The sequence below is a fragment of the Paroedura picta genome, chromosome 1, assembly GCF_049243985.1.
Source record: "Paroedura picta isolate Pp20150507F chromosome 1, Ppicta_v3.0, whole genome shotgun sequence".
In the NCBI taxonomy this organism is placed as follows: domain Eukaryota; kingdom Metazoa; phylum Chordata; class Lepidosauria; order Squamata; family Gekkonidae; genus Paroedura; species Paroedura picta.
The window spans coordinates 120,733,717-120,752,783 of NC_135369.1; the positions used below are offsets into that span (position 1 = coordinate 120,733,717).

Sequence of the window (19,067 nt, forward strand, 5' to 3'; positions counted from 1 at the left end):
CAGAGCTGGGATAGCACTTTTGTGGAGAATTATCTGCTACCCTCACTTCACAGATCAGGTTAGATATGCCTAAACATTGTGCTGGCAGCTATTACAAAAAACTTTGAAGAGTCCAGAAAATGTTGAGGTCAAAGTACAGTTTTATTAACCATTTACAGACGAATTGTAAATAATTACTTAACTTCACATTGAATTTAATCAATGCAAGCATCCTAAATCCCTATTGGTTCACTAGATTTGGAACAAGTTTTAGCACATTGGTCTTTAGACTAAAGGTAAGGAGATAAAAGAAGGAAGTCTTTGGGGGTTTTTTAAACTCATTCAAAATGGTTTTCTAACATTTCAAGTGAATTTCAATAAGCAAACAAAGAATAAATGTGGTCTTAAATTATTTTCTGTAATTCAGCAGTCTTTGCCAAAGAAAGTAAATTAGAAAAAGCTGAATCAAACATGTGTTGAGGTCAGCTTTCAAGTCACTGGGAAGTACAAATGACTTTTGGGCATTCTCATAGTGAAACTGGAAGATTTCATGAGATTGAGAGCACTTTACAAAACATTTAATTTTTTTGACAATTAGAATTATGGCACTTTTAGCAAAGTGTGACCCATTTACAAGGCTCATAATCTTCAATTTACCCATTAGTACGATGACCTATCCTAGATTTTTGCTGCATTAGGCAATTATAGTGTAATTCAAATAACATATTCTAAAAAATCAGACAACGGGCTCCATTGTCTTGACCTATCTGTGGGTACCAGTTTTTCTAATGGATTTCATTTACTTCCAAAATCACTACTAAATTAAATAGATATTTTCTCTAACCTCGGTGGATACTGAAATGGTAGTGTGATTTTCAAATCTCAGCAGTTTGAGTATTCTGATGCCTAGAGAGGTAGATACCTGAATGAAAGCCGAAAATACCATTTTTAATACAATTTTAATAGTATGTTCAGTATGTTTCAGTATATATCTATCAGCAAGTACATTTATAATTCTGCTGATTCAAAATGGAAGAACCCAATGAGCATCACTGTTCTGTAGATGAATAAAGTCTGAGTCTAGAGGCACTTTGAAGGCCAACAAATGTTTATTCTGGGTATAAATGTTCAAGTACACATGCATTTCTTCAATGGGACCTTCAGTGGTAACTGAAAAAGTGTGCATACACCTGAAAGCTTATTCTCAGAATAAAACTTGGACAGTGAATGTGCCACTGGGCCCAAAGTTTATTTTGCTGCTTCAGACCAACACAGCTACTCACCTGAATCTATGTTGGATGTATGATCTTCCAAAATGGTATTACTTTAGCAAGGGAAAAGGGGTGGTTCTTATATGCTGCTTTTCTCTACCCGAAGGAGGCTCAAAGCAGCTTACAGTCACCTTCCCTTTCCTCTCCCCACAACAGACACACTGTGGGGTGGGTGAGGCTGAGAGAGCCCTGATATCACTGCCTGCTCAGAACAGCTTTATCAGTGCTGTGGCAAGCCCAAGGTCACCCAGCTGGCTACATGTGGGGGAGCGCACAATCAACCCCAGCTCACCAGGTTAGAAGTCTGCACTCCTAACCACTACACCAAGCTGGCTCTCTTAAACTTCTTCCACTCTTTCTCTACTCATTACAAGTTCTGGAGGGTATACTTCATAGGATCGGTTTTCTTGTGAGGAGAGCATTATGGAGTTCTCAAGTATTTTTGTTATGTCTTAGTTTACAGCTATACACAATTTATATACTATACTTAAAGATCAGGCAAACATTTACAGATCTCATACCATGATAATCTTGAACCCCAAATAAACAGCATACACTTATACTCCCAAACCAATTACAAAATTCACAGTCCATTTCAGGTAATAGTTCCAAACTGTTTCTCTGAAGCTCCAAAAACACAGGCAGAATATCAATTACAGCCTTTATGTAGTAGCTAGTACATGCAAGACTTGGGGGACTTGAACATCGCTGATTCGCCGTCTTCTGGGTTTGGTTCGGACATGGTGTCAGCCATGGTGACACTGGGATTCTCCCAATTTGTTACCAGCCCTACCCATCAGTTGACCACACCCTTGATAATCTTTGGTGCCGGGATGTACTCTCCGGCCTCTCCTCAAACTAGCTCAGTGGTATACAGCAAATCTGCGGGAGAAGAAGAGAGCTGTGAGATGACTAGAGTGAGTGTGGAAGAAAACTTGCAACAAGGCAGCAAGAACATCTTATTGCTTGCTTATGAGGGCATATAAGATGGCGGTGAAGGCAACTAAATGTGAGTTTTATGCTGCCTTAATCGCATCTATGAGCTCTTATCTGGCACAAGTATTTAGGGTAGTTTGATCTCTTATTGCCCAGGAGTCAGGACACCAAAACATTAATCAATTGGTACTGGGCTGTGAGGCATTAGCAAGCTTTTTCATGGATAAAGTCTTGTCATTCTGCTGAGACCTTCCTGCCACAATTGATACAGTAAGGGAACTAGAGGCCCCTTGGCCAGATAGGAGGGATACGTTTGATGGCTTCAGGGGCCTATCAGTGTTTGTAGTGGACCAGTTGCTGGGATCAGTGAGGGCGACTACGTGCCCCCTTAATTCCTCTTCATCTTCATTGCTTAAGACAGGCGACCAATGGATAGAAAGCACTCTGAGAGAGATTGTCAACCTCTCCCTGGCTACTGGGGAGTTCTCAGAGGCACTGAATGGTCTGCCCTTTACTAAACAAATCATCACTGGACCCAGCAAACTACCGCTTAGTCTTGCATCTTGCATTTCTGGGTAAGGTGGTGGAATGGCCCGCTGTGGACTAGCTCCTGGCATTCTTGGAAGAGACTTTGGTGCTTGATCCATACCAGTTGGGCTTCCATCCTGACTGTGGGGTGGAGATGGTACTGGTCACCTTGACAGATGATCTTCAGTTCCAGCTGGATAGGGGCGGCTCGGCTATAATCGTAATGTTAGATCTGTCAGCCACATGGTCGACCACGAGTTGTTAGCCATGGCTGAGATTCATGGGACAGTGGCTGTGCTCCTCTCTCAGAAACCAGACACAGAGGGTGGCAGTGGGGGAAGAGTTGTTGCAGCCCTATCAACTCCCTTGTGGAGTACTGCAGGGTGCATTTCTCTCCCACACATTGTTTAACATCTTCATGTGTCCTCTAGCCCAGCTGGTCCAGAGCTATGGGCTGGGATGTCACCAATATGCAGATGACACCCAGAGACATTTGCCACTCGGGAGCAGTTGGATCACTAGCATCCCTACAGTGCAGAGCCAAAGGCTGGGGCATACTTTAAACAATTTAATAGATTTAATAGAGGTATTGAAGTACCAACTTACTTACAAGTGAGAGGACAACCATTGAGTAAAATTACCCTTTGAAAATGGGAGATATCCTGGTTGTATCCTACAATAAAGCAACATAGAAAGAAGAAGAACTTTACTTTTCTTTATTCTGTATAAATTATTCTGTATAAAAATGGTTAGTAGCCTTGGGATAGGTTTTTTCTCTCTTTTTGACTGTAGACACTACAAACCGTCCGTCTATTTGCTTGAAATTCAGCCCCTCCAAGATGGAGGCCCTGTGTAGGGGTGAGCACTTCAGCATGGTTCGGCTGCCTCGGCAATCACAGAAGCCCAAGGCAGCCAGCACTGTGGCGTGGAGGGGCAGTGCCGGTGGTGGTACACCAGCTGGCATCCATACGCAGGCACAGAGTTCTTGTGTGCAGCCGCCAGCTGGCATACTAAAGCTGCCCCTCAGTGCTGCGGCACTGGCCATCTTCGGCTTCGGTGGGCCAAACCTCGCCAAAGTGCTCACCCCTAGTCCTGTGGCTGGGCAAGAAAGCAGCAGATTAGGAAGTGCACCTACCAACCTTGACCAGGATCCAACTTAACACCTCAGCCAGGAATTTGGGGGTCCAACATAACATCTCGGCCAGGAATTTGGGGGTAATCTTGGATGCCTCCCTTTCAATGGAGGTCCAGGTCACGGTAGTAGCACTCACATTTTCCCATCTGCACCAAGTAAAGCAATTCTGTCATCAGATTGCTTGGCTACAGTCATCCATGCAATAGTGAACTCCAGGTTAGACTTCTGTAATTCACTCTATGTGGGCCTACCCTTGTCCCTGATCCAGAAATTACAGCTGGTGCAAAATGTAGCTGCTAGGGTCCTCACGGGACATCTTGGAGGGCTCATATCCAGCCAGTGCTGAAGCAGGTACATTGGTTGCCAGATGTGAAATGGATCTGGTTTAAGGTTTTGGTGTTAAGTTTCAAGGCCAACCATGGTCTGGACCCCATATATCTGTGGGACTGACTGTCTCCTTTTGCCCCTTACAGGGTGCTGTGCTCTGTGGGTATGAACTTGTTGGAGATTCCCAGCCTGCCTTAACCCTACCTGGTGGAATAAGCTCCTGGAAGAGCTGAGGGCCCTGTTGGAGCTTTCCCAGTTTTGCAGGGCCTACAAAATGGAGCTCTCCTGCCAAGTTTTGGGTTGAGGCCAGGGCCTCAACTAAGATCTGGGCCCCTAGCTGGCTAGCCAGTCCATCGGCCCCAGTGTTTTCCCCCTGGTGCATTGGGTTTTTATCTAGATCTTTTGAGCTGGGGTGGGGGGGGGGGATCCCCCATTGTGAGTGGTTTTATATTGGGGTTCTCACATCTTTGAGGGGATTTTATGTGGGTCCAATTATTGTTACCTGCCACAAGCCACTCTGTGGGATTGAAATATAAATAAAAAGATAGTAGCTAGCAACTAGGAATGCATTTTCAGCATCTGCAGAATAAAGATATACAGATTTGGAAAACTCAGCCTAGCCACAGGCTCTGCATCCGTTCCTGCCAGCATACAAATTCTCAAGTAATTTATCATACAAATGCTCTTCCAATGAGCAGGTGGCCTAAACTGGAAATACGTAGAAATGTTATTATCAATTCAAACATCACAAAGAGTTATATTTAAGAAAAGCCATTTGGATAACAATCAAGATTTACAATTCAGAACCGTTAGTTTCGCTCCCCCACCACTCTCAAGAAGCTGCCAACATAATTTAAAACTGGCACGCTTCTAGATGTCATTCATTAGCCTTTACTGTAGATAAATGGATCAGGAAGCAAAATGTTATTCACGAACAAAGGCCATTATGTAGAAATGCATGTCTGCTACCAAAAAACAGCAGCCTCACTTCACCCTTTTACCACAGAAATGCCAAGTCATCCTATGCTCAGTCATGCTTCAAAGTACCTTGAACTGCTCCACCCTGCAAGAACAGCCAAGGAAATATAGCAAGGAATATTTCAAAAGCAGCCTACAATGTCACATGGAGAAGGCGAACGGTGGCTGAAAGATCTTCCTGGTGCACAAAAGAGTTCAGCTACAGTCAAAGAAATTTTGTAGCCCGTGCCTACAGCTTCTTAAAAGCTGTGCTAAATTAAGTTGAATATTAGTACGAATCATGTTCTGAATGAAAAACAATCTAATATTTTAGGAAAGCAATACAGGTGCTAAAGATGTTGAAAAGAACAAGTGATCTTTGTTTCTTTTGATGAGCAAGAGCTCCCCCTCAAGGATGAAAGGGAAAATTGCCTGAATGTAGCTTTCCCAAATTCCCAGTTTAAGATTGCAAATCTACTAGTCTGTCAAAACACATCCTGCCAGGTTAAATTCCATATGTGCTTTATTTTCACACACACACACACACACACACACACACACGCCACAAGTTATTCCTTAATCAAAGTAAGCCATTTTGTTTAATAGAATTATTTCCCAGGTTGTGTTCTGTTTTGAAAACTCCAGTATGGGGTAGTGAATTTCTCACCCGTTTCAGTAGAGCATAGACTCTTTCACTTCATTGAACTCCCATTCACTTCAATGGAAAAATAAGGGAATCCTTGCAGGAAATGGAGTGCCATATTTGGTGTCAGAGGGCCTGGTCGTGTTCTTGCAAAAAAGAGCAAATTTGTGTAAATAACCTTAGTTAATTACTGCATCCTCTATAAATATAGAGTGAGTGAGAAATTCCTCTGCACTTTGCAGTGGCAGCACTGGGACCAGGAAGCTGGGCAGTACCTCTCCCAATGGGGTGAAGCACTGCCTGGCTCCTTAAATCCCCCTTGGCCATGGGGCACAAAGACAAATCCCTCTGCACTCTGTGGGGGCAGCACTGCTCTCGATGGGGAGAGGCACTGCCTGGTTCTTTAAATCTCTCTGCACCTGGCAGAGGTGGCACCATGGCCAGGGATCCAGGCAGTACCTCTCCCAATGCAGAGAGGTGCTGCCTGGCTCCCATGCTGTCCCTGCATGGTGAATTTGGAATTCATAACAGTTACCAACAACTACTAAATTTGTTAATAGAAGAACTGAGTTAATAGACAACTGAGAGCACGTGGAGAGAGCTACTGGGGAGAGTTGCTGCTGACCAGGTGAGGCTATTGTGCTGCCTGGGTGAGGTGATTGCTGGGTAATTGTTGGGAGGCTTAAAAAGGGCTGCTCCTCACCAGAGGCAGAGCTCAGACAACTGAGAGCACGTGGAGAGAGCTACTGGGGAGAGTTGCTGCTGACCAGGTGAGGCTATTGTTCTGCCTGGGTGAGGTGATTGCAAGGTAATTGTTGGGAGGATTAAAAAGGGCTACTCCTCACCAGAGGCGCGAGCCTTTGGGCTCTTGGCCGAGCAATTAGAATCAGTAGATTATATCAGTAGATTATATTTCCCTAGTACTTTCACTGCCTAGACATTACAATGGACCTCCAGGACACTCATCCCATCATCTGCAGTGAGTGTGACATGATTGCCTTCCTCCCAGAAGACAAGATGGACTACAGCTGCCCCAAGTGTAAGCTGGTAAGACTTTTGGAGGAAAGTTTTCTAGGGCACTAGAAAACAGAATTATTACTCTGACCCAAAGTAAGAAAGGGGAGGAGTTCATAGTCCAGAGCTCTGCAACATGGAATAAAAAGAATACAACCAGTCCTGAAGAGGACAAGGAGATTGACCACAATAGGGAGCCTCTGCAGGCAGTTCGGAAAAAGACTGAACGGCGAAGGGCGAGACAGTTCTCGGGGCCTTTGGAGCTCCAGAATAGATTTCAGGCCCTTGCAGAGGAGGTGCAAGGGTCAACAAGGGAAGAGGTCCCAAAACAAACTCTAAGACAAAGGGAAGAGGCCACGGGGACAGAAGGAAATGGAGTTGAGAAAAAAAAAAAAGGAGAGTACTGGTAATTGGAGACTCCCTGCTAAGAGGAATGGATCGCCATGTGGCTGGGCCCGACCCCCTAACCCGAGAGGTGTGTTGCTTGCCAGGGGTGAAAATTAAAGATGTTTCAGAAAGGTTGCCCAAACTCCTCAAATCTACGGATCGCTACCCATTTGTGATGGTCCATGTGGGAACGAATGACATGTCCCTGAATACCATCGCTCCTATTAAAAAAGACTATCAAGATCTGGGGAGGAAGCTCAAGCAGATGGGGGCACAAGTGGTATTCTCTTCAATCTTGCCTGTCAAGGGAAGAGGAATGCGTCGGGAGAGGAAGATAATGGAGGTGAATCACTGGCTGCGTAGTTGGTGCCAGCAGGAGAGATTTGGTTTCTGGGACCATGGGATAGGCTTTCTTGAGGAAGGCCTACTAGCACCTGATGGACTGCACTTATCGAAACTGGGGAAGAATGTGTTTGGCAGGAACCTGGGGAGATTCATCAGGAGAGCTTTAAACTAAAGCCACTAGGGGAAGGAGACTATCAACATAGGGAGTGTATGGAAGGAAAACTATCGGAGGCAGCCCAACCGGCAAGGCCAGCTCATAGGGAACCAAAAGTAAAAGGATTCAGATGTCTTTATACTAACGCCCGAAGCATGGGCAATAAAAAGGAAGAGCTGGAACTTCTCATGCTGATGGAAAGGTATGATCTAGTAGGCATCACAGAAACTTGTTGGAATGATTCTCATGACTGGAATGTAATGGTGGATGGATATGAACTGTTCAGAAAAAACAGAATAGATCGAAAAGGTGGAGGAGTGGCACTGTATGTGAGGGAAGGGCTTACCTGTCAGGAAATTCTAGTGAAGGAGAACATATCTACAGTGGAAAGCATCTGGGTGAAAATAAGCGAGGGGAAAACAAACAGTGTGGTGGTTGGTGTCTGCTACCAACTGCCTGACCAACGAGAGGATGTGGATGCTGCACTTTGTGAGCAGCTTGAGAAAATATCCAAACGGCAGGACCTTGTCATCATGGGTGACTTCAATTTCCCAGATGTGTGCTGGGAAACAAACTCTGCGAAGCGTCCTCAGTCATGCAAGTTTCTGACCTGCCTGGCTGACAATTTCATTTATCAAATGGTAGATGAACCCACAAGAGGTTCAGCCATACTGGACTTAATACTGACCAACAGGCAAGAGTTGGTGGATGAGGTGAAGGAGGTGGGGACCCTAGGGGGAAGTGACCATGTCCTCATAGAATTCCTTTTGAGATGGGGAGCCAAGGAAGCTTGTAGCCAGACGCGGATGTTGGATTTTCGTAGGGCAAACTTTAATAAACTCAGAGACATGATGAGTGTCATACCATGGACGAGAATGCTGGAAGGGAAGGGAGCATGTGAAGGGTGGGCGCTACTCAAACAAGAGCTATTGCATGCTCAATCAATGACTATCCCAGAAATACGAAAACACTGCAGGAGCTCTAAGAAGCCTATTTGGATGAACAGAGAACTTCAAGAGGAACTAAGAAAGAAAAGGAAAATGTTCAGGAAATGGAGGGAAGGACAGAGCTCTAAAGAAGAGTACCTACAGGTTACTAGGCACTGTAGATCAATCATCAGAAAGGCCAAAGCTGAGAGTGAGCTAAGATTGGCCAGGGAAGCCCATTGTAACAAGAAAAGATTTTTCAGTTACGTGAGGAGCAAACGTAAAGTAAAGGAGGCAATAGGTCCACTGTTGGGTGCGGATGGACAAACTCTAACGAAAGATGCAGAGAAAGCAGAAAGGCTTAGTGCCTATTTTACATCTGTTTTTTCCCACAGGTCAAAGTGTTTAGGCACATCTAGAGATGGCTGTAGCCAAAGGATAGTGTCTGGGTGGCAGGTTAACATGGATAGAGAGGTTGTCGAGAGGCATTTAGCTGCACTGGATGAGTTCAAATCCCCTGGTCCAGATGAAATGCACCCGAGAGTACTCAAAGAACTTTCCAGAGAACTTGCACAGCCCTTGTCCATCATCTTCGGAACCTCTTTAAGGCCTGGAGATGTCCCAGAGGACTGGAAAAGAGCAAACGTTATTCCGATCTTCAAAAAAGGGAGGAAGGATGACCCGGGAAACTACAGACCAGTGAGTCTGACCTCTGTTGTGGGGAAGATAATGGAGCAGATATTAAAGGGAGCGATCTGCAAACATCTGGAGGACAATTTGGTGATCCAAGGAAGTCAGCATGGATTTGTCTCCAACAGGTCCTGCCAGACCAACCTAGTTTCCTTTTTTGACCAAGTAACAGGTTTGCTGGATCGGGGAAATTTGGTTGATGTCATTTACTTGGATTTTAGTAAAGCTTTTGACAAGGTTCCCCATGATGTTCTGATGGATAAGTTGAAGGACTGCAATCTGGATTTTCAGATCGTTAGGTGGATAGGGAATTGGTTAGAGAACCGCACTCAAAGAGTTGTTGTCAATGGTGTTTCATCAGACTGGAGAGAGGTGAGTAGCGGGGTACCTCAGGGTTCGGTGCTTGGCCCGGTACTTTTTAACATATTTATTAATGATCTAGATGAGGGGGTGGAGGGACTACTCATCAAGTTTGCAGATGACACCAAATTGGGAGGACTGGCAAATACTCCGGAAGATAGAGACAGAGTTCAACGAGATCTGAACACAATGGAAAAATGGGCAAATGAGAACAAGATGCAATTTAATAAAGATAAGTGTAAAGTTCTGCATCTGGGTCAGAAAAATGAAAAGCATGCCTACTGGATGGGGGATATGCTTCTAGGTAGCACTGTGTGTGAACGAGACCTTGGGGTACTTGTGGATTGTAAACTAAACATGAGCAGACAGTGTGATGCAGCAGTAAAAAAGGCAAATGCCATTTTGGGCTGTATCAACAGAGGCATCACATCAAAATCACAAGATGTCATAGTCCCATTGTATACGGCACTGGTCAGACCACACCTGGAGTACTGTGTGCAGTTCTGGGGGCCTCACTTCAAGAAGGACATAGATAAAATTGAAAGGGTACAGAGGAGAGCGATGAAGATGATCTGGGGCCAAGGGACCAAGCCCTATGAAGATAGGTTGAGGGACTTGGGAATGTTCAGCCTGGAGAAAAGGAGGTTGAGAGGGGACATGATAGCCCTCTTTAAGTATTTGAAAGGTTGTCACTTGGAGGAGGGTAGGATGCTGTTTCTGCTGGCTGCAGAGGAGAGGACACGCAGTAATGGGTTTAAACTTCAAGTACAACGATATAGGCTAGATATCAGGAAAATGTTTTTCACAGTCAGAGTAGTTCAGCAGTGGAATAGGCTGCCTAAGGAGGTGGTGAGTGCCCCCTCACTGGAAGTCTTCAAGCAAAGGTTGGATACACACTTTTCTTGGATGCTTTAGGATGCTTAGGGCTAATCCTGCATTGAGCAGGGGGTTGGACTAGATGGCCTGTACGGCCCCTTCCAACTCTATGATTCTATGATTCTATGAAGAATTCAAATCTGGTTCCATGACAAAGGCCCTTTCTGCATGGACAGCTTTCTCAGCATTTTGATAGCACTAGAACCGTGTTCTGCTTTATGCGAATGTGGCCTGCGTGCTCAACACCTTTTCATTTCCCCCACATCTTCCCCTGCAGGGTTGCTAGCTGCAGCCTGAACAACCCTAAGCAAAGTAGAGCTCTCTTGCCTGCTCCTGACTGTATCAAGTCTACTCCTAGACTGACTGAATTATTCCTGGCTGAATCTTCTGCTGCCTGGATTATTGCTTTAGTCCCTACTGTGTCCTGCAGCAATATCCCAAGTTTTAAGTGTCCTTTTTGGTGTATAAGACAGCCACCTTGGTGTAGTGATTAGGAGCACCGACTTCTAATCTGGCAAGATGGGTTTGATTCCCCGCTCCCCCTCTACGTGCAGCCAGCTGGGTGACCTTGGACTCACCATAGCACCGATAAAGCTGTTCTGACTGAGCAGTAATATCAGGGCTCTCTCAGCCTCACCCACCTCACAGGGTGTCTGCTGTGGGGAGGTGATTGTAAACCACTTTGAGACGCCTTCTGGTAGAGAAAAGTGGCATATAAAATCCAAGTCTTCTTCTTCATAAATGTTTGCACATCTTGACAATCTGTCTAAAGTGCTCTTCCTCTAGATGGCCTGCATTAAGAAGGTCGTTGGACTAGATGGGCTAGGAAGCCTCTTTCAACTCTGGCATTCCTTGATAAGAAATCACTGGATCATAAGAAATCACTGGATCATAAGCACTCATAAGAGCTTGTTCACTTATCAGTCAAGATCAAGCAACAGAGAGCAATCTCTCCACTGAAGTTAGCTGAAGACCATATGCTCAGATGTTACTTGCCAACGCATATTCTGAACTCCACTGCTGTTGCTGCTGCTGTGATCCAATGAATAAATAGTTAAATTTGTCTACGTCGCATAGACTGTGCTTTCTCATTATGCCCCATTCATTTGCTGCATGCATGTAAATTACATGGTGCTGGTGAAATATGCCTATTTGATTTTGTAGGCATGCCATCTTTTATACTTTAATGGCTGTCTGCTAATGGCAATTTAATAATTCAATAAATAAAACCAAAGAAAGCAAACATTAATGAAGCTGGGAGCACTTTTTAATGCACTTTTTATTTTGCGACATCAACAGCCTCAGCCTATAATAATGATAAAAAAGATAATCAATTAAACCCAGAGGACAATATTAGAAGCTCATAGTATCAGCTGACCAGAGAGGACTATAAATTTACCAAGAAATGTTGGGATGGAATGTAAATTTGCAAACTGCAAGCCATTATTTAGCACAGAAAAAGCTTATTCAATTAGTCCCCATGTGAAGGATAGTGCAGTGCTCTGCTTCCTCCTTCTGAACATCATACCTTTTCCCAAAGTAGAGGAAACATTATCACGTAACACATCCATGCTCAGGAATATGAGAACGTTTCCCAGTCTGCATACATACCAGGTGATTTGAGATTAGGAAAATAGAGTGTGGAGAATAGTTAAACTCTTCTCCTGTATTGTTGCCCCAATTTAATGGTAGCTTTTCTTGGCAATTACTTGAAAAGGAAAAACATTCTTGGTATCCCGTGACAGACCTTCCGGCATCTCATCTGATTGCAGAGCCTCTTAGCCCTCATTCCCAAATGAAACGAAACACTAGTTCATTTCATGTCAACATATTCATGCTGTTAAAAATGCCCTCTTCTTCTCACTTTGCACTGCTTCTATCACCTTCAGCGCAAGATAGGCCTCTGGCTTCTTTTGCTTAGGTAGGTTGATAGTGTGGTTGTTGTTGTCACCATTTCCAATATCATCCCCAATACCACTGCTACAATTTATTCCTTTATTTAGTTCATTTATATTCCAATTTTCTCCCCAATGGAGACTCAAGGTGGCTTACACAGAGCCATTCCGCACCAGGATCTATGTAGCAAATTGGTTGCGGAAGGAAAAAACACCATTTTAAATAGTGGAATTCGTCATTATGCATACCTGCCTTTGTAGTGGAATCCAGTTGCGTTTCTATCATTTCCCACAGGTTTCCGGTCTCGGCAAAAATCGCTAGCCAGGAAGCAATATTGCCGAGCTTTGTCCCGCCCCTGGCCTTCAAGCAGCGGTCGTTATCATGCTCCCGAAAAGCCCCTTTCCCTTTAAGGAAGGTTAAAAAAAAAAACACATTGCAACGAATCTGCGTTGATTCGTTGCAACGGAGAGACACATCTAGCTAGCAGGTGGTGTTTGAGCTGCCATTTCATCATTGCCACGCTCGCCCCGAGTGAAAAAAAAATACCCCCCCCCCCCGCACGGGCGCGATTTTCGGCCGAAAATAGAGTGAAAAATAAAGGGAAAATAAACCAGCAAACGGGGCTGTGTGTTGCTTGGCGCTTGGTGACTTTAAACAGCTCTGGGGAGTGACTGCAGCCGGGGAAGCCTCGCTGGGTAAACGAAGGCTTGCCGGTGCGTTGATCTCCACTCGCTCCGAGAAAAAAAAATGGCGATCGCTTCGCCGGAAGATCAGAGAAGAGAGCCAGGGGGAGGGACTTTGCAGAAACCGCAACAATGGTAACGCACAGAACTTTCCCGCTAGTGTTGCAGATTGGTTGCAAGAGTGTAGCGCTTTCCGGACAGTGATTCCACTTTTTGGGATTTCCCTGAAAGCGCTACAACGAAGCGCTTTTTGCGGATTGGCCTCAGCCCCCTCAATATTTACCACAACGTACTACCAAGCCCAAAGAACACTCATAGTAAAGGAAGAAAATGTTCTTCAGACCACTCAAAGTCTTCTCCAGCACTGATCAGAAGTCCACAGCAGGATGCAGTCTGCATGGGGCTTTTTACCAATTCCCAGTTTGAATAAATCCCTTCCGCCTACACTGAATTTGATATCCATTTTGATTTTGGGGACTTTAAATTTTCCCTCTGCAACATGCATGATTAATCCAGAGTGACCGTACATTTCCCCAGTGATATCCAGAAGGGGATATAAGCCTCGATATTTGAAAAATAGCCATCAGTAAGTGTGCAGATTTCTGCTTTTTGTTAATTAACTTCCTTCTCCATGCCTCATACCAAAGCAATCTTCCCTGATTGGCCAGGGCATCAGATCAAAGACTTCCTGGTTCCTGGTTACAAGGCTTGTCTTAAAGTGACCTCACTCTAGAAGCCCTAACTACTCTAATCATTTGCAACTGGATAAAAGAAGACCTGAGTTCAAATCAATCTGAATTCAGTAGGATCCACAATGGAAAAAACAAAGTAAGTACAGAATCAGCCCTGGTGTCTCAGGCCAGGCAGTACAGGAGACAGGCTCAGAGCAACAGTGAGTTAAAGCTACAGTCTCCAGACCAAACAGTCTGGAGTCAGGCACAGCCAGACCCTTGTTCTCTGGACATGCACAGAAGAATTTCAAAAAAGAACCAACTTCTGTAATTGGCCGAAGAGCAGTTTTCCTCCTAACCTAAAATCCTATTTGCAAAATACTACCCCTTCCTCCTTACCAGGGAAATGGGTGGAGAAAGCAAGGTTGTTATGTTGGAGTTCACAGCTAAAGCTAGCAACAAGCTTGTAACTTGAAGGCCTGCATTGCAATGCCATTTGCAAAAGCACTGTAATAATTGGCTAAGCTCCCCCTAGGGGCTTTTGCCACTGGTCTGCAAAGATGCCTCTTCCCTATCCCTCCCATTGCCCTGATAACCAAAGCAAAAGTCAAGAAAGTCTACTAGAGGAGAGAGCTGAAAGGTAAGTTTGTAACTTTCCCTTTAAAGTTTAAATATTTCTCCTCTCCATTGCCAACAACAAACGGCAGCTATTCAGTTTAGCCAGATAACGCTGCTCCCCCCCCCCCACAAAAAAAATGTTCAGGATTTTGCCATTGACTAAAGTATATAGGTAAGGATATTTTCTGGTGTTTTTTCTAGATTTAATAAATCCCACATGGCTAAACAAGCTTGGTGTACTGGTTGACAGAGGTAGCCTTTAATCTGGAGAATGGGGTTTGATTCTCCACTCCTCCACAGGCAGCTAGCTGGATGGCCTTGGACTAGTCACAGTTCTGTTAGAGCTGTTCTTACAGAGCAGTTCTGTCAGAGCTCTCTCAGACCCTTCTATCTCACAGGGCTGTGGGGAGTGGAAGGGAAGTCAATTGTAAGCCGCTTTGAGGCTCCTTTGAATAGTGAAAAGCAGGGTATAAAAGCCAACATCTTCTAGAACAACTCAACATGATATTTTTATGAATGATTTGTAACTTGCATGCTTGTAGGGCTGTGTGGGTTTTTAAAAAAATTTTGTTTTGATCATCTGATATATTATTAAAGAAAGCACTCATTGAATAGGCTTGCAACAAATCTCCGACTCTGCAATTGGTTAAAGTTGCCTGTTTGTTATTCTGGGTGAATATTTAAGCTAGATTCTCTTTCAGCTCCATCCATTATCAAATGTTCTGAACTTTCTTAATCAGTGAATAAATACCCAATTTTCATGGCAGGATGCACTTGTTTATATTCTGGTGACCTTTTAAAAATTCTCAGGATTACCACTTTCTGAAGCAGAAGAAGTTGCTTCGGGGTAATGAAAGTTCATCAGCTCTATTGAAACTCACTAGGTCATAATTGCTGGAGAAAACAAAAGCATTAGTAAATGGGGACAGAGATGTGGCTTCCTGAGCCATCCTGCAGAACTTTGCTAAAGTAATTTATTCAGCATGGTAGGATAAGAGCATGTTGTTTCCTTTTCCTCATCCACACACGAGAGATTTGGAGTCACCTTGCAAGTGTTGTATTTTCAGAGATGTTTGCTTTCCACAGACTCATGAAGGACAGTTTCCAGAATCTAAAATGGTCAACACAAAATAAATGAACTTAAGCCTATACAGGGTAGAACATAGTATTAAAAATATAGTACATCTATCTATCTATCTATCTATCTATCTATCTATCTATCTATCTATCTATCTTAATTGAAAGTAGACACAACAGCAAGATAACCTTGTGGAGGCAAAACACATATGTGTTGAAGGAAAAGGACATTGAAGAAAAGAGAAGTGACACCTAAGAAGACTACATATATAAAAATCTTAGGTTGCTGATCTGCTGACCACTTATAACCAATCAAAAAACTATCCCAAGAGAGCTTTCTGAAAGATGAAAAAACTTCTCCCTCCCACCCCTTACAGTTGTGATTAGTGAATTAATTAGCAGCACTGTTGGATGCCTGTAGAATGGCCTTGAGTTCATAAGGGCCAGTGTGGGGAGGGCAGCTCTCACCAATTGCTGACACAGAATTCACATTGGGCTGAAGACAGGGAAATAATCTTGGACATGGGATTTTATTTATTTTTATTGATGTTTCAATTTCTATACTGCCACTCCCTAAAATAGTTTGTCACGGTTAACAACCTCTCAAAAGTAGAACCCCATAAAACATCATTAAAAACCCTAATTACAAATCCCCCTTGATGGTGAAAACTCCCTCCTCTACCACTCCCCAGCTCCACAGACCTTTTAATGCCATGCCTCAGAGGGGATCTTCCCAGGGGGAGCCATATGACTTTAGTGAGGGGCCAAGATTTTACTTGCCCTGGCCTCAACTGAAGACCTGGTGGAAGGACTCTGTGAAAGTTCCAACCGGGCCCACAGCTCTCCCAGAAGCTCATTCCACTAGGGCAGGGCCAGGACTGAAAAGGCCGTCGCCCTGGTCGAGGCCAGACAAAACTCCCTCATGCCGGGGACCTCCAACAAATTCATGCCCACAGAACAGAAGACCCTGTCGGGGGCATAAGAAGATAAGCAGTTCTGCAGATATGAGGGGCCCATACTACAGATGGCCTTAAAGGTTAACACCAAAACCTTGAACTTGAACCGGGCCACAATGGGCAACCAATGCAGCTGCCTCAGCACAGGCTGGATATGGACCCCCACAATGATCCTGTGAAGACCCTACCAGCCGCTTTTTTTACCAGCAAAAGAAAGCTAATTTCCTTTGCAGCCATGATGTTACTTATAGGTTTTCCCTGGAAATGATGTCAGGCCAAACCTATGACACTCATAAATTTGGTTCCCAAATTCATCTCGGCCCGACTGTCATTACATTAGATTACATCTAATGCCCCACCCTGAACAAGGAGGGATTACTAGAGATTATGGTCGCCATTGTGATTGTTATTTTAATGGGGATTTTTGGGGGTTTTTATTGTTTTGGAATTCTGTGTGTAAACCACCACGAAGCTACGGCAAGCAGCGGTATAGAAATCAAATAATGAATGAATGAATGAATGAATGAATGAATGAATGAATGAATGAATGAAAAATACATATATTGCTTCTTGTATGTTTTAAAATTAGGAATTGTAAACATTCTTGAATCAAGGAGAAAGGCATGGAACAAATATTTTAAAATCTGTTGGAACTTTCATTGAGACAGGCTGCTTTCCCACATTGTTGAATAAAACATTCTCAATATAATATGGCAATCATTTGCAACTGGATTTTCCTGTGCTAAACAAGAAAATTCAGTTGCAAATGATTGCTATAGTATATAGAGAATGCATTATACCAAAGAATATGAAAGTAGCTATATTTAGGCTATGTCTAACTACTTTATGGGGGAAGCCCTGATATGATCAACCCCCTGTAGCATTTTAAAATTGAGTCCCCACAGGGAACTCACAATTGGCATTCTGCTGCCAATCCCCATTGGGATCATCTGTTAAATGTAACCTGTAGTTTTGGCCAGTGAACCTACCCAGAGAATAAATTTCTGGGAGACCTAATAGCTTTGTCCAATGTTACAATTACTTCTGTACAAATCATATATCATTAACTATCATAAATAGTCTTTTTTTTGTACATGTAAACAAGATAGGCCTTTAGGGGAAGGAAAAAAGGATAGTGTCAGCTTAGAAGACATGATTTATATACAGACTAGCAAAAAAGCTTATTGTATTTAAAAATACAATGGGTGCTACCCTTCCTTTCCCTCCCCTGCCCCGGGCAGGCCCGCCAAGGCCTGTAGAAGCCACAGCAGACCAAGGCCTGGAGAGGCCACAGCAGGAGGAGTGCTGATGGGGACTCCCTTCTTCCCCCCTGCCCCGGGCAGGTTTAACAATGCCTGGAAAGAATGTGGCAGGCCTTTGTGAAGCAGGGGAATGCTGGCGGGGATTCCCATCCTCCCCCCTGGGCAGCCCTACTGAGGCCTGGCAAGGCCACAGCCGGGACTGCTCAGGCAGGCCCCCGGCAGCCCCTCTGAGGCCTGGCGAGGCCATAGCCAAGGCTGCTTGGGGCAGGGGGGAGAATTGGTGAGGGCTCCTTACCTCTTTCCCCCCCCCACTGAGCCCACAGTCCTGGGCCCTCCCCCATCCCTTCCAGCTCCTAATGGCCTAGCTTACTGCAAGCTGGCATGTCTTCCACATGGAAGAAGTTGGAAGGGGATGTGGCCAGGGGCAGGACATCCAACCTGATTGGTCATTCATTGGATGGATGGCCAATCAGCAGCGGGACAGTCTATCTGATTGGCAGTTAGTCAATGAGTCCCAACTCCTCCCAGCACCCCCTTCCCATTTTATTTACATGTTCATATATTAAAGGACTGCAGTGAGTTATTCTGTTTAGGTTAATTGCTATTGTTTAATATATTTGTATAGGGATTGGCACAAACTGGCTCATGAACTAAAGTGGCAGGGTGACCAGCACAAACTTTTCATGAACTTTCAAGCTGTTTGTGGATGTTTGTGCCAGTTCATGAAAAATCTCTCTAGCTTTTGTGTGGCACCTATCTATGAATTTGAGTCTCTACATATTTAAATATTCACAAATGGGGGCAATTGTTGCTAATAGTATATATATATATATATATATATATATATATATATATATATATATATATATATATATATATATATATATATATATATATATATATATATATATATATATATATATATATATATATATATATATATATATATATATATATATATATATATATATATATATATATATATATATATATATATGTAAAACTGTCATAGGAGAATTTTCAATTAAATTGTACTTAAATGTTAGACACAGTGCTGGACCTGTGTTTTTTTAATATATGTTTTTTTAATTATACTATTTTATGTGTGTACTAGGAAAAGAGCCCATTGTAACCCAAATACAATGGGCGCTAGAATGGGAAGGACAGGGCAGCAGGGAGGAAGGAAGCAAACCTTAAAGGAGCTGTTGTAGAAGGCGGGCGGCGGCAGCGAGCGGCAAGGGACTCCAATTGTCATTCCGGCGGCAAGGGACCAATCGCGAGCCCCCCCCATCGCTGCAGCCTCGCCGCCGCCATTCCTTCGTACGCTGGCACCAGGAAGATCGCCGCCGCCCTCCGACTTGAGCTGGCCCAGCACC

The 19,067-nt window shown here is 43.9% G+C and overlaps 1 long non-coding RNA gene across 1 annotated transcript in view; it reads right to left on the minus strand.

Moving 5' to 3' along the window:
• Positions 1–250: 250 nt before the first annotated feature.
• Positions 251–19,067, minus strand: part of LOC143819745 (uncharacterized) — a 31,433-nt gene continuing 12,616 nt past the window's right edge. The window contains exons 2-3 of the long non-coding RNA XR_013225074.1: positions 3,321–3,387; positions 251–2,132 (exon numbers count right to left, since the gene is read on the minus strand). This is a non-coding gene — a long non-coding RNA (uncharacterized LOC143819745). The remainder of the gene's footprint in view (positions 2,133–3,320; positions 3,388–19,067) is intronic.